Source organism: Pseudophryne corroboree, chromosome 5 (genome assembly GCF_028390025.1).
Source record: "Pseudophryne corroboree isolate aPseCor3 chromosome 5, aPseCor3.hap2, whole genome shotgun sequence".
Classification (NCBI taxonomy): Eukaryota; Metazoa; Chordata; class Amphibia; order Anura; family Myobatrachidae; genus Pseudophryne; species Pseudophryne corroboree.
Genome location: NC_086448.1, coordinates 213066095 through 213082240, shown reverse-complemented (window position 1 = coordinate 213082240; position 16146 = coordinate 213066095).

Below are 16146 nucleotides of genomic sequence, written 5' to 3'. Positions count from 1 at the left end.
GTTGCGAATCCGGACATTATTTTAGAGATTCCGGTTTTCCATATCTTCTAGGTGGTCCCCATGATGATCCAACTCTGCACGAATCTCGGTCAGCTCCTGTTCGACCACTGCTTGATACTGGCAGACTTCATCTAGTTTACGTTCCAGAGAGTCAGTACGGTGCCTAAATCAGCAAGTTCAGTTCGAAATTCGTCAAGAACCGATCTAATTTCTGTTTGGATAGTCTTGGTGACGATAGCAACAATATCTTGGGTTGTGAGACTAGCTTTCGGAGATGGGGCATCATCGGTATCCGACAGGGGGTCAACGGTGGGGGAGTTACGAGGAGTAGCGCCTGCTTTCTTCCATGCCCGGAGTATACTGGGTTTAGCAGGGGCCGGAGTTTTGTGGTTCCTCTGTGACATAATGAAATGGGAGAGGTAGATGGGTAACAGCAGAGAATGTCGGCTCGGTGGAACACTGGGCTCAAACTTGAAAGGGCTAAAAGATGTCTCCCAGAGATTTTATGGCTAGCACATGGAATAGCCCCTAAACACTATAAGGCCGCAGAATGATTTAGCATAAAACAGGCATTAGGAGCGTGTCACATTGCAAAGGGTTGAGCAGATAGTGACATGGTGTAAGGTATGATCCAGGAGAGCGGAGTGAGGTGTGGATTCTCCGCAGAGCTAGCAGGGCAGCTAATTCATAATGAACAGCCCGCCCACTCAGTCACGGACCAGCCAGCGACCGGGCAGCATATAATCCCCCACACGGCTCACCTCCAGGTCTGACGTGTGAATGGCGGGGAGGGGTAATAAAGGGGGCGCTCGTTCCCAGATTTATCAGGGTGCTGAAAGGTGTAGAGCTGGGAGAGCACACAAGAGCACTGAGTCAGGGCCCGGGGGGGGGGGGGGGGGGGGGTTGGGGAGCTAGCAGAGCACCTGGAGCAGCGGAGGTGATCACCCAGGTCTGTACAGCTCAGCCAAGGTGAGCTCGGGCAGCGCCAGCGTCTGTGCGCCGGGGATGAGCAGCGCCTCACTCACTCGGATCACTGGAGCGTACAGCAGGGGGCCAACAATAGGCAGTCGGTTGCGGGCGGAGAGGATCCCGGAAGCTCAGCGGTCCGTGTTGCCGCGCCGCTCGTCTACAGCCGAGGAGAGGCTGCAGGGAGCCGAGGCAGCGACCAGCGTCCCAGTTCTCAGAGGGATCCGTCAGAGGGACATCACTCGATCTCCGGTCTCCGAGGAGTAGCGTCTACTCAGCAGGTACCCGGCACTCAGACTCTCTGGGGGCTGAAGGGGGGGATGCAGGAGATGTACAGAGGCCGGTAGTGCAGAGAAGGGGCTCACCGGAGGTGTCCTTAAGCCGGAATCCCGATCCCGGATGTCCGGCCCAGACCGCCCTCAAACTTTAGGTCCCGGCTTCACGCTAGAGGGGGAGGCCGCAATCCACAGGAGCGCTGAAAAGCACTCCCCGACTCCGCAGGTCCCCCACAGCGGAACCTGCACAACAGGAGGGATCGAGGGAGGTATCCTGGAGCGCCCAGGGAGGGAGGAAGTGGGAAAATAGGTAATATAAGACAGTGTCTCCAGGAGCTTTAGAAAAACACGTCCTCTCTCAGTAATGGTTAGGCCACGCCCCCCCTCAAGGCAAATGTTTGTAGGTGCCACTATGTACCTCCAATGGTAGAAAATGTATAGGTCACATGTAACTTTGACAGGGATGGTGGGCCCCTCTCAGCTCTGCGCCCCATAGCAGCTGCACTGCCCGTACCTATGGTAACTACGTCCTTCGCTGCAGGCCCCCCAAAGCCTTATTCCAGCTTTGGATATTGGTGGTCATTCTGATCCATTCGCTCGCTGCTGTTTTTCGCAGCCGAGCGAACGGGTCTCTACTGCGCATGCGCCGTAGTGCACATGCCAGACGTCCGAAGGCCGTTGCAGGGCTGCGATCGCCTCTGCCTGATTGACAGGCAGAGGTGATCGCTGGGCGGGAGGGGGTGGAACGGCGGCATTTAGCTGCCGTTTCTTAGGCGTGGTCCAGCCAACGCAGGTGTAGCCAGACCGAATGGGGGGCGGGCCGTAGTCACACGCAGCCGCTGCGGGCCGGGGAGCGAGGAGTAGCTCCCGGCCAGCACGCTAAAGCTGCGCTGGTTGGGAGCTACTCTTGAAGTGCAAAGGCATCGCCGCTGTGCGATGCCTTTGCACTTCTGCGGGGGGGGGGGGGGGGGCATCACTGACATGCGGGGCATACTAGCCCTTTGCTGGGCGTCTGCCCGCATGTCAGGGAAGATGATCGTAGCTGTGCTAAATTTAGCACAGCCACGATCATCTCGGAATGACCCCCATAGAGACACACTACATCAAAAAGCTTTTCTTTGGCTACTAGGCAAAATTCCAAGAAATAAGGACCCTTATACTAGATAAGAGTTGCAGATCCAGTAAGTGTTATGGCGCTGGGAAGGGAAATCTGTAACTTCCTGATGGTGCGACACAAAAAAACATGAAATCTGACCCTTTGTTTTTTTCTCTAGGAGAACAAAGTTGATATTTTTTATATTGAAATGTTCCTGCAAAGCAATTTAATAGTAAGGAAGCCCTTTATAGAAATGTGCATCAGTACTGATGGCTCTTGTTGATTGCTGCTCTGCCCAGCTTCCTGCTCTGCTTTTCTTTGTGTCTGGGATATATACAGGAAATATGCAGATGAGATTAAAAAATATAATTCTGTGTGTAAGTAATGCAGCCTTACAAATAAATACAGATATCATTTGGACAGTCAGAATTTAGAATGGGATTATCAAAGACACTATAAACAATATAAAATTATGTTTCCAAACAATTTATGGTTTGTCTCTTACATTTGTATCAGGTTATACTGTAATATGGGTACTCTTGTTTATATGAGACCCCCTCAGGGATGAGCCCCTCGTCATTGTATAGTGTTATAACTTACCTACTCTCTCGGAATGTCCAGGAGACTCCAAAATGTTCACGGTCACCTAGTCCTTAGAAGAGTGGGGGCTCCATCCTGCCCACTTCCAGGCTTTTGTGAAACACCACTGGATAGAAGTACTACATTCTTGATAAGGTGTCAGAAGACGAGGAGGAATCTTATTTTAATGTGAAAAAGAAATCCTCAGCTACTTTCCCTGCATCTAAGGAATTCAATTCACTATTTGAAGCAACTTGGGTAAATCCTGACAAGGAGTTTCAGGTCCCAAAACGGTAACTCACATCCTACCCATTTCCTCAGGGTGATAGGAAAAAATGGGAAAACCCACCGATAGATGACGCATCAGTTTCTAGGCTATCTCGTAAGATAGTTTTACCTGTTCCTGGGGCAGCTTCCTTGAAGGATGCTGCAGACCGCAAGATTGAGACCACTCTCAAATCTCTGTACACAGCTGCGTGGGTGGCCCAGAGACCCACTATAGCTCCTACAACATATACAGGATACTGCTAACGTTATGGCGGAGACCATAAAGAAAATTGATTTACTCAATGCACGCACCACTGCCATGGCAGTGTCAGCACGCAGGGGCTTGTGGCTACGCCAGTTGACTGCGGACGCGGATTCCAGAAAAAGCATGGATAGCCTACCTTGCACAGGTGAAGCCCTTTTTGGAGATGAACTGGATACGTGGATATCCAAGGCTACGGCGGGTAAATCTACATACCTTCCCAAGCTCCCCCAGCTAGAAAATCCTACAGTGCTCCAACTCTGCAGTCCTTTTGGACAGCGAAGTTTAAAAACAAAACCAAAGGTTCTTCTACGGCCTTCAAAGGCAATAGAGGTAAACCCATAAAACCAGCAACTGCAGGTTCACAGGAACAGAACTCCGGTTCTGCTTCCTCTAAGCCTTCAGCATGACAGTGGTCCGCACTGCCTGGACGACAGGCAGGTGGAAGCCCATTTCAAATTCTTAAGTCACATATGGGCAACATCATGCCAGAATCCCTGGGTCAAAGATCGTATAGCTCAGGGCTACAGACTGGAGTTTCAGGAACTCCCACCTCACAGATTCTTCAAATCGGGTTTACCAGCTTCTCAAGAAGCAAGTATAACTTTACAGGAAGCAATTCAAAAACTGGTACAGACTCAGGTCATTGTTCCAGTTCCACCTCAGCTACAAAACCAGGGTTATTATTCCAACCTGTTTGTAGTTCCGAAACCGGACGGTTCGGTAAGGCCCATTTTAAATCTCAAGTCGTTGAACCCGTACTTACGGGTGTTCAAGTTCAAGATGCAGTCTCTGAGAACGGTGATCTCCGGTCTGGAAGAGGGGGAATTCCTAGTGTCTCTGAATATCAAGGATGCGTACCTTCATATTCCGATTTGGCCATCAGGCTTATCTAAGGTTTGCCTTACAGGACTGTCATTACCAGTTCCAGGCCCTGCCATTTGGCCTCTCTACGGCACCAAGGGTGCTCACCAAGGTTATGGCAAGGTTGTTATTGACTTCTCATTTAAATGTTGGATTGTACAGGATGAAAGGAGAGTAAATGGTATAAAAGGTGAGAGGAAGAGAGGATTGAGAGTGGAGTGAATGGAGGTGGTGGGGAATGAAAGGAGGGGTGAGAGAGGTATGTATGGGCTCAAGAACAGGTGAAGGGGGAGTACGGAGGAGGAAGAGGAGGCTAGTTTCAGAAAACGAAAGTTTATTACGGAAATTGTTAGAATTAAGGGAAAATTTTGAAGGGAATGTAAAAAGGAGGAAATGTTAAGATTAAATGGAAATTTTTGTTTGTTGTTCAAATTTTACTTTATTTGTTGTAAATATGTAAATAAAATGTAAGAAGGTTGCAATATTCAAATAAAAAACATTACCAAGGTTATGGCAAAAATTATGTTTCTCCTCCGCAAACATGGAGTGAACATAATACCGTACCTGGACGATCTGCTGATAAAAGCACCATCCAGGGAGAGGTTGTTAGTCAACATTGCCCTCTCCACCCAACTACTCCAGGATCATGGGTGGATTCTGAACCTACCAAAATCTCATCTGGAACCAACACAGAGACTTCCGTTCCTGGGGATAATACTGGATACGGAGGCACAGAAGATATTCCTTCCATTGGAAAAGGCATTGGTGATCCAGTCGATGGAGTGGGATGTTCTAAGACAAACCTGTCACGTCTGGCAGGGTTTGAGGATCCGGCAGCTGAGAGGAGGTAGCAGGCTGTGAATGAACCAGATGAGGGGGCTGGATATAGTTCCTTCGCATGGGACACGGAGCAATGAAGAACGTAGGCGGGGTTTGAGAGTTAATGGAAAGTATTTATTATGTACAGGGCTGAGGTAGGGAACTGAGGCTGAAGCACAATGGTTAAAGACGTGGCTGGAGGTGAAGAACTGCGGACTGTGATTTGAAAGACGAGACTGTAGATGATGAACTGTGGAACTGTGGATGGTAGTTGAAAACGTGGCTGGAGACAAGGACTGTGGACTGTGGTTTGGAAAACGAGGCTTGAAGATAATAATCTGCAGGCTGTGGTCAGTGGTACAAAGGCGTGGCTGGTGAAGGAGATCTGTGGAGTGTGGCTTGAAAGACGAGGCAGAGGACTCGGGGCCGACTGTGCCCAAAGAGTCTTACTGGACCGGGTTTTCCAGGAGCGCTTCCACAGGCAGTAGCAGGCAAGAAACGGCAGGGCTGCAGCAGCAACAGAGAACCGACCAAGCAGGATCAGGAGGAACCAAGATACAGCAGGAATCCTGGGAGCACAGGCTAAAGCACCTACAACAGGGTTGTAACTTGAAGCACTGGCATCCCTGTCCTAAACCAGCCCCCTTTTACAGGGAGAGCTTCCCCTGGATTGGCTGGAAGAAACAGGAAACAGGAGCTATGCTTAAAACTTGGTCTCCAACATGGCGGCGCCCAGTAATGCAGACCTTTTTGCAAAGCCACGTTGCTCACTGCCCCTGGTCTCCAAGCAACGGTTCAGCAAGAGCGACCCGCTGTAGCGGCGTCCCGCCGCCACGAGCGGACCCCCTCACCTCCGCTACTGCTGCCCACGGATCCGGCGCAGCAGCCCACCTCCGCCGCTGCCCGCACAACGCCAAGGAAGCCAGCCCCGCGGCCCCAGCGTACCGGTAAGACTCCGGACGCTGACAGTACCCCCCCTTTTGCGGGTGGACTCCGGACACCTATGTGGTTTAGTTGGAAACTTGGCATGAAATGTCCGAAGAAGTCTTGGAGCATGGACATCCTCTGCATCTACCCAAGATCTCTCCTCTGGCCCATACCCTTTCCAATCAACAAGGTACTGGATGTGACCATAACGTCTGCGAGAATCGAGGATCTTGTGAATCTCAAATTCATCTCCATGTGCTGATTGGATCTTGGGTGATTTAGGCAGAGCGGATCTGAACCGATTAAGTACCAGTGGTTTTAAGAGAGAAATATGAAATGCATTGGGAATTCTTAACTGTGGAGGTAATTTCACTTTATAAGCCACAGGATTCAACACTCTTTCGATTGGGTAAGGCCCAATAAATCTGGGAGCAAACTTTTTTGTAGGAACCTTTAATCTTAGGTTACGTGAGGAAACCCAAACCCGATCTCCTACCTTAAGGCTTGGTACAGCTTTTCGTTTCAGATCTGCATAGGTCTTATATCTTTTGGATGTCTTGAGCAAAGTCTTGTGAACTTGTTTCCAGGCTTCAGTAAATTGACGAAGTGTTGACTCTGCGGCTGGAAACTCGAGCGTAGGCAGAAGTTGGAAGTCAGGAACTCTTGGATGGTAACCATAATTAATGAAGAATGGAGAAGATTTTGTGGCAGAGTGATAAAGATTGTTATGGGCAAATTCTGCGAACGGGAGGAAGTCCAGCCGGTCGTCCTGTGAGGACATGAATAAACGCAGAAAAGTCTCCAGATCCTGGTTCACTCTCTCTGTATGACCATCCGTTTGAGGATGATATCCTGAGGAGAAGTTTAATTTCACGCCAAGAGCAGAACATAGGGATCTCCAAAACCTGGCCACAAATTGAGGACCTCTATCAGACACGATCTCCTGGGGTAGACCATGGAGTCGAAAGATCTCTGCTATAAACAATTTTGCCAACTGGGATGCAGATGGAAGATTAGCCAGAGGAACAAAGTGTGCCATTTTAGAGAATCGGTCAACTATGACCCATACGGTGTTCCGCCCACCAGACATAGGTAAATCTGTAATAAAGTCCATAGAAATATGCGTCCATGGTCTTAGTGGTACCGGCAAAGGATGGAGTAACCCGGCTGGTGGACCTTTGGGACTTTTATGCTGGGCACATTTTGGACAGGCAGCTACGAATTCCTGAACGTCAGTCCTGAGATGAGGCCACCAGTAGGAGCGTTGAATGAATTTAAGTGTCTTATGACCGCCCGCATGGCCCATGAAGGAGGAGGAGTGAGCCCATGTAAGAAGTTTTTTGCGAAGATTTGGTGCAACGAAGATCTTCCCTGGAGGAAGTGGAGAGGTATTAGTTGCAGAAAGAGAGGTGGATTCCAGGATAAATTGCTCTTTTGAACGGTCAGAGGGTTCTTCTGAACTTAGGGAGCGAGATAATGCATCTGCCTTTTTGTTGAGGGAACCTGGTCTGTAACTGAGTTTAAAATTAAAACGGGTAAAGAAGAGTGCCCATCTTGCTTGGCGTGGGTTCAGACATCGGGCTGACTGTAGATACAGGAGGTTCTTGTAAGATCCGTGGTCACCGAAATTGGATGCTGAGCTCCCTCCAACAAATACCTCCACTCATCAAAGGCCAACTTAATTGCCAGTAATTCCTGTTCCCCAATAGCGTAATTCTGTTCAGCGGGGGAGAATCTTCGCGAGAAGAATGCACAAGGATGGACCTTCTTGTCCTCGAAAAGCTGGGATAATACTGCTCCTACTCCTACAGTAGAGGCATCAACCTCCACCAAGAACGGACGGCTGAGATCGGGTTGTCGAAGAACTGGAGCAGTCGTGAAGGCCTCCTTTAAAGATGAAAAAGCTTCCAAAGCCTCCGGAGACCACTTGGCAGGATCAGCTCCCTTCCTAGTTAATGCGGTTATAGGAGCTATGACAGAAAAATAATTTTGAATGAATCTTCGGTAGAAGTTAGCAAACCCCAGGAAACGTTGAATTCCTTTAAGGGTAGCTGGAAGTGCCCAATCCTGAATCGCCTGGACTTTAGCGGGGTCCATCTGTAACCTCTGCCCTGAAAGAATGTAACCGAGGAATGGAATCGTGGGTACTTCAAAGGTGCACTTCTCTAACTTACAGAATAACTGATTCCTTCATAAACGAGTTAACACTTCTTTGACTTGTTCTCGGTGGGTCTTCAGATCCCTAGAAAAAATGAGGATGTCATCCAGATACACTACCAAGCAGTCATAGAGGAGATCTCTGAAGATTTCGTTAACGAACTCTTGAAAGACGGCTGGGGCGTTGCATAGGCCAAAAGGCATTACCAGGTATTCGTAATGGCCGTCGCGAGTATTAAATGCCGTCTTCCATTCGTCCCCTGGGCGAATACGTATAAGATTGTAGGCCCCCCCGTAAGTCCAACTTAGTAAATACAGTAGCTCCTTTAACACGGTCGAACAGTTCTGGAATCAGAGGTAACGGATATCTGTTCTTAATTGTTATGTCATTGAGACCTCTATAGTCAATACAGGGCCGCAACCCCCCATCCTTCTTTTTGACGAAGAAAAACCCTGCTCCGGCCGGAGATGTAGAAGACCTGATGAACCCTTTCTCCAAGTTCTCCCGTATATACTCCGACATGGCCTGTGTCTCGGGAAGTGAGAGAGGGTAAATTCGACCTCGGGGAGGAGTCTTACCGGGTCCTAGCTCAATGGGACAATCCCAAGTACGATGCGGGGGCAAGGTGTCCGCCCCATGCTTACTGAAAACATCTTGAAAAGATTGGTACTCCACAGGAAGGCTGGAAGGGTTGGAAGAACAGAGAGGTCTAACTGAAGGTAAACAGTTCTGAAAGCAGTCTTGTCCCCAAGAGAGAACATCCATAGTTTGCCAATCTATGTGGGGATTGTGTCTGATTAACCATGGAAACCCTAGGATTAGTTCATGAGAGGATTTAGGAATTACAAGGAAAGAGATTTTTTCTGAATGGAGAACTCCGACCTTCAGCTTGAGAGGAATAGTACGAAAGGATATAATACCCTTTGGGATATAACTTCCATCCACTGCGGTAACAGAAATGGTACGATCCAAAGGAACCATTTGTATTCCAGATCGTTTGACCAGAGCTGACGTAATGAAGCTTTCGGCGGCTCCGGAGTCGAGTAGTTCAGGGATGAGAAGAGAAGAAGAAGGGAGCTCCAATTGGGTTAACAGGACAGACTCTTTCTTGGTATGTAATTCTGAGAATTCTCCTAGCTTGACCTCTCCAGCACAAACTAGGAGCGGGCGTTTCCCGGACGTAGACTGCAAGTTTTAACAAAGTGATCAGATGCACCACAATACAGGCAGAGGTTCCCTTGTCGCCGTCTCTGACGTTCTTCATTGGAGAGGTGGGAGCGATTAATCTGCATGGGTTCTTCCACAGTTGGTGATGAAGGTGTTGGTGGAAGAACAACTCTAGGCTTAGGGCGATCTGACCGCAACCTCTCCATACAGCATTCTCTGTACCTCAGATCTAACTTATTGCATAAAGAAATTAGTTTATCCAACTTATCAGGTACATCCTGAGTTGCAAGGTCATCTTTGATCTTTTCGGAGAGACCGCTCCAGAAAGCTGCATTGAGAGCCTCCTCGTTCCAGTTCAGTTCTGAGGAAAGGGTGCAAAACTGGATCACGTACTGACTGACAGTACGCGTGCCCTGACGCAGGATCTCCAATGAGGCGGCAGAAGTCCTGCCCGCTTCGTCGAAGATTCTTCGAAAGGTGGCCATGAATTCTGGATAGTTATATAAGATGGGATCCATCCTCTCCCACAAAGGTGAAGCCCATTCCAACGCTTGCCCGGTAAGTAAAGAAATTATATAGGCTACTTTGGTTCGTGCTGATGGGAAGTTGGCCGACTGTAGTTCGAACTGGATTTCGCACTGGTTAAGAAACCCGCAGCATTATTTTGGATTCCCATCAAATTTACTGGGAGGTGGCAAATGCAAACGTGGAAGTGGTACTGGTACAGGAGGAAGCAGGACCAGAGGTGCCAATGTGGGAGCAGCTGTAGATACTTGAGGTGCCGTCATGGCAACACAGAGAGAATCGAGACGTTTGGACATACTCTGCATGAACTGCACGATTTGAGATTGTGTGGCCTCCTGCTTACTAAAGCGAGACCAGATATCTGCAGTTGAATCCCCTCCTGAGGCCTGATCACCCGTCGAATCCATTGGGCCAGTGCTTACTGTCACGTCTGGCAGGGTTTGAGGATCCGGCAGCTGAGATTTGCCCGAGGAGGTAGCAGGCTGTGAATGAACCAGATGAGGGGGCTGGATATAGTTCCTTCGCATGGGACACGGAGCAATGAAGAACGTAGGCGGGGTTTGAGAGTCAATGGAAAGTATTTATTATGTACAGGGCTGAGGTAGGGAACTGAGGCTGAAGCACAATGGTTAAAGACGTGGCTGGAGGTGAAGAACTGCGGACTGTGATTTGAAAGACGAGACTGTAGATGATGAACTGTGGAACTGTGGATGGTAGTTGAAAACGTGGCTGGATACAAGGACTGTGGACTGTGGTTTGGAAAACGAGGCTTGAAGATAATAATCTGCAGGCTGTGGTCAGTGGTACAAAGGCGTGGCTGGTGAAGGAGATCTGTGGAGTGTGGCTTGAAAGACGAGTCAGAAGACTCGGGGCCGACTGTGCCCAAAGAGTCTTACTGGACCGGGTTTTCCAGGAGCGCTTCCACAGGCAGTAGCAGGCAAGAAACGGCAGGGCTGCAGCAGCAACAGAGAACCGACCAAGCAGGATCAGGAGGAACCAAGATACAGCAGGAATCCTGGGAGCACAGGCTAAAGCACCTACAACAGGGTTGTAACTTGAAGCACTGGCATCCCTGTCCTAAACCAGCCCCCTTTTACAGGGAGAGCTTCCCCTGGATTGGCTGGAAGAAACAGGAAACAGGAACTATGCTTAAAACTTGGTCTCCAACATGGCGGCGCCCAGTAATGCAGACCTTTTTGCAAAGCCACATTGCTCACTGCCCCTGGTCTCCAAGCAACGGTTCAGCAAGAGCGACCCGCTGTAGCGGCGTCCCGCCGCCACGAGCGGACCCCCTCACCTCCGCTACTGCTGCCCACGGATCCGGCGCAGCAGCCCACCTCCGCCGCTGCCCGCACAACACCAAGGAAGCCAGCCCCGCGGCCCCAGCGTACCCGTAAGACTCCGGACGCTGACAAACCCGGATATCGGTGCATCTATGCATTCGCCTTCTGGGAAAGATGGTAGCCGCTTACGAGGCACTGCAGTACGGAAAGTTTCACGCAAGGCCCTTCCAGCTGGATCTGTTGGACAAATGGTCCGGACCACATCTTCACATGCAGAAGAGGATCCGTCTGTTGGCAAAAGCCAGGATTTCTCTTCTGTGGTGGCTTCAGACTTTCCACCTGACCGAGGGCCGAAGGTTCGGGATTCAAAATTGGATTCTGCTAACCACAGACGCCAGCCTCAGTGGTTGGGGAGCGGTCACCCAGGGGGAACAGTTCCAAGGAAAATGGTCAAGTCAGGAAGCCATTCTTCCAATCAACATTCTGGAACTAAGGGCCATATACAAAACCCTGCTACAGGCATCGCATCTTCTTCAAGATTAAGCCATTCAGGTTCAGTCGGACAATGTGATGGCAGTAACGTACATAAACCGACATGGTGGAACAAAGAGCAGAGCAGCAATGTCAGAGGTAACAAGGATTCTCCTCTGGGCAGAAAGACACGCTGTGGCGTTGTCCATGATCTTAATTCCAGGAGTAGACAACTGGGAAGCAGACTTCTTGAGCAGATACGACCTCCACCCAGGAGAGTGGGGCCTTCACCCGGAGGTGTTTGGGTGCTTGACACGTCGGTGGGGAATACCACAAATCGACATACTGGCCTCTCGTCTCAACAAGAAGCTCAAGCGGTATTGTTACAGATCGAGGGACCGACAAGCAATGGCGGTGGACGCTCTGGTGACTCCATGGGTCTACCAGAAGGTGTACATGTTTCCACCACTCCCATTGATCCCAAAGATTCTCAAAAGAATAAAAAGGGAAAAGGTTCAAGAAATTGTCATTGCTCCGGACTGGCCAACAAGGGCCTGGTATGCGGATCTACTGGAGATGCTCATAGAGGACCCGTGGCCACTACCTCTTCATGAGACCCTTCTCCAACATGGGCTGTTTGTCTATCAAGACTTACCATGGCTACGTTTGATGGCATGGAGGTTGAGCGTCAAATTTTAGCCCGGAAAGTAATCCCGGATAGGGTTATTCCAACCCTAATCCAAGCCAGAAAGGGGGTAAAGGCTAAACATTACCACCGTATTTGGAAAAAATACATCTCTTGGTGTGAGTACAGGAAATTCCCTGTGGTGGAATTTCAGCTGGGACATTTTCTAATTTTCCTGCAGTCAGGTTTGGATGTGGGCCTACGTTTGGGCTCCATAAAAGTCCAGATTTTGGCCTTTTCCATTTTCTTCCAGAAACAATTGTCTCTCTCCCTGAGGTTCGGACATTTTTGAAGGGGGTTATGCACATCCAACCACTCTTTGGGCCTCCTACGTCACCTTGGGATGTCAACGTGGTGTTGCAGTTCCTGCACTCGGAATGGTTTGAACATTTACAGGATGTTGACGTCAAGTTTCTTACGTGGAAGGCCGCCACGCTGTTGGCCTTGGCTTCTGTGAGGCGTTTGAGCTGGTGGCGTTGTCTCACAAAAGCCCCTATTTGATTTTTCATGAAGATAGAGCTGAACTCAGAAATCATCAGCAATTTCTTCCAAAGGTGGTGTCTGCGTTTCATATCAACCAACCTATCGTGGTTCCGGTGGATACCGACACCTCTGTTACTTCAAAGTCCTTGGATGTTGTGAGGGCTTGGAAGAACTATGTGAAGCGGACAGCTCATCACAGAAATTCTGATTCGCTGTTTGTTCTCTATGATCGCAATAAGATTGGGTGTCCTGCTTCAAAGCAGACAATTGCATGCTGGATCAGGCTTACTATCCAGCATGCTTATTCCATGGCAGGTTTGCCGTGTCCAAAATCTGTACAGTCCCACTCTACTAGGTCGGTGGGTTCTTCCTGGGCGGCTGCCCGTGGTGTCTCAGCTTTTCAGCTCTGCCGAGCAGCTACTTGGTCAGGTTCGAACATGTTTGCTAAGTTCTACAAGTTTGATACTTTGGCCTCTGAGGACCTTCAGTTTGGTCAATCAGTTATGCAGGAACCTTAGCACTCTCCCACCCGGTTTGGGAGCTTTGGTACATCCCCATGGTACTAATGTGGACCCCAGCATCCTCTAGGATGTAAGAGAAAATAGGATTTTAATTACCTTTCCGGTAAATCCTTTTCTCATAGTCTGTAGAGGATACTGGGCGCCCGCCTGGTGCTTTGTTTCTTCCTGCACTGTTAATTGGTTAAGTATTGTTGGTTTAGCGGTTGCTGTTCCTGGTTTACAGTTTGGTTAGCTTGGCTTTCCTCTAGTTTGAGTGTGCTGGTTCGGAATCTCACCACTATCCTTTTCTATCCTTCTCTCAAAGTATATCCCTCTCCTTGGGCACAGTTTCTTAGACTTAGTCTGCTAGGAGGGGCATAGTAGGAGGAGCCAGCCCACACTATCAATTTCTTAAAGTGTCCATGGCTCCTAGTGGACCTGTCTATACCCCATGGTACTAATTTGGACCCCAGTATCCTCTACGGACTACGAGAAAATGATTTACCGGTAGGTAACTAAAATCCTATTTTCTCGTACTCCGTAGTGGATACTGGGAAGGTACTTAGTACTGTGGGGTATAGAGCGGTCCGCAGAAGCCACTAGCACTTTAAGAGATCTTTACTGTGTGCTGGCTCCTCCCTCTATGCCCCTCCCCAGACCCAGTCTAGGAAAACTGTGCCCTAGGAAACAGACATACTTCAAGGGAGGGATATATTAATCATAGGTGTGGTAATATACCAACACACAACATTATAACAATAATAGTAACAATATGCATAACAGCATAGCTAACCATAACAAGGAAAGCAATGACATCAGATAATCAGGATAGCAACGCTAACCAAACTCTAAACAGGGACCGCATCGCGGTCTCAACAAAATTACTGATAACAGTAAACAGGCATGAAGCACTGAGGCGGGCACCCAGGTTCCACTAAGGACTACGAGAAAAGGAATTATCAGTAGGTATCAAATTCCTATTTTCTCTAACGTCCTAGTAGATACTGGGGAAGGTACTTAGGGGGGGTCATTCCGACCTGGTCGTAGCTGTGTTAAATTTAGCACAGTTACGATCATCTTCCCTGACATGCGGGAGGATGCACAGCACAGGGCTAGTCCGCCCCGCATGTCAGGCTGCCCCTCCCCCCCACACAAGTTCAAAAGCATCGCACAGCGGTGATGCTTTTGTACTTGTAGAGTAACTCCCAGCCAGCGCAGCTCCTGAGGCTGGCCGGGAGCTACTCGACGCTGCTCAGCTCACAGCGGATGCGTCACGTGACGTCCCCCGCACGATCTGGCCACTCCTGCATTGTCCGGACCGCGCCCACAAATCGGTGGCCAAACACCGCCGTGCCACCTCCTCCCGCCCAATGACCGCCTCTGCCTGTCAATCATGCAGAGGCGATCACTAGGCAACGACAGCCGTTGGCTGCCAGCCATGCGCTGGCGCACTGTGGCACCAGCGCATGCGCAGTTCTGACCTGAACGCTGCGCTGCGAAAAATTGCAGCGAGCGTTCAGGACAGAATGACCCCCTTAGTATTGTGGGGAAGTCCCAAAGCTTCCAGAATGGGTGGGAGAGTGCTGAGACCCTTGCAAAACACCTGGCCAAACTTTAGGTCATCCCTGGCCAAGATATCGAACCGATTAAATTTTACAAATGTGTTCAAACCAGACCAAGTAGCTGCTCGGAACAACTGTAAGGCCGAGACACCCCGAGCAGCTGCCCAGGAAGTGCCCACTGACCTTGTGGAGTGGGCCTGAATAGAAGTCATCAGTGGCAGTGCTGTCGAAGTGTAAGCTTGGTGGATGGTCAACTTGATCCAATGAGCAATGGACTGCTTAGAAGCAGGACGACCAATTTGGTTGCATCATACAGGACAAACAGCAAGTCAGATTTCCTATAACAAGCAGTCCTGTTAACATAAATTTTCAACGCCCTCACCACGTCCAAGGACCATGGGGCAACTGAAGGGTCGGACAAAACTGGGACAATAATAGGTTGATTTACATGGAAAGCCATCACAACTTTTGGTAAAAACTGCAGTCGAGTTCTAAAGTCGCCCCTATCTTCATGAAAAATGAGATACGGGCTCTTATAGGATAAGGCCCTCAATTCTGAAATACGTCTGGCGGAAGCTAATGCTAGCAACATGACAGTCTTCCATGTCAGATATTTATTCAAAGGCTCAAACCAGTCCAACTGGAGAAAAGCCAAAACCATATTGAGATCCCATGGAGCTGTGGGAGGAACAAAAGGTGGCTGTATGTGGAGAACTTCTTTCCTGATGATACTCAGATCTACCTTTCCTCCTCTGACCTCTCTCCCCCTCTCTCCTCACTCGTATATCCAACTGTCTCTCTGCTGTCCTTTCCTGGATGTCCCAATGCTTTCTTAAACTTATCTTATGTAAGACTGAGCTGATCATCTTCCCACCCTCCCGCATAACCTCACCTCCCACAATATCATTATCTATTGGCATAATTATCTCTTCTAGCCCTTAAGTGTGCTGTTTTGGAGTTATCCTTGACTCCTCCCTCGTCTTCAAACCTCACATTCAGTACCTTTTGCAGTTCTGCAGTTTCGATCTCAAAAGAGCCTGCTACTAAGAGGCATGCTTCACCTGTGATTACTACAAAGAAGAATACCACCAACTATCCTGGGAAACCTGTCGGTTCAAGCTTTGGAGCCATGTGCAGGGAGAACCTCGTTACTCTGCATATTTACACCTGCGGCTCCAATACATTATCCTTGGTAGGATTTTTACTTTTCTCCAGCCTATGTCATAGACTTTATGCTAATATAAGAGTGCTCTACTA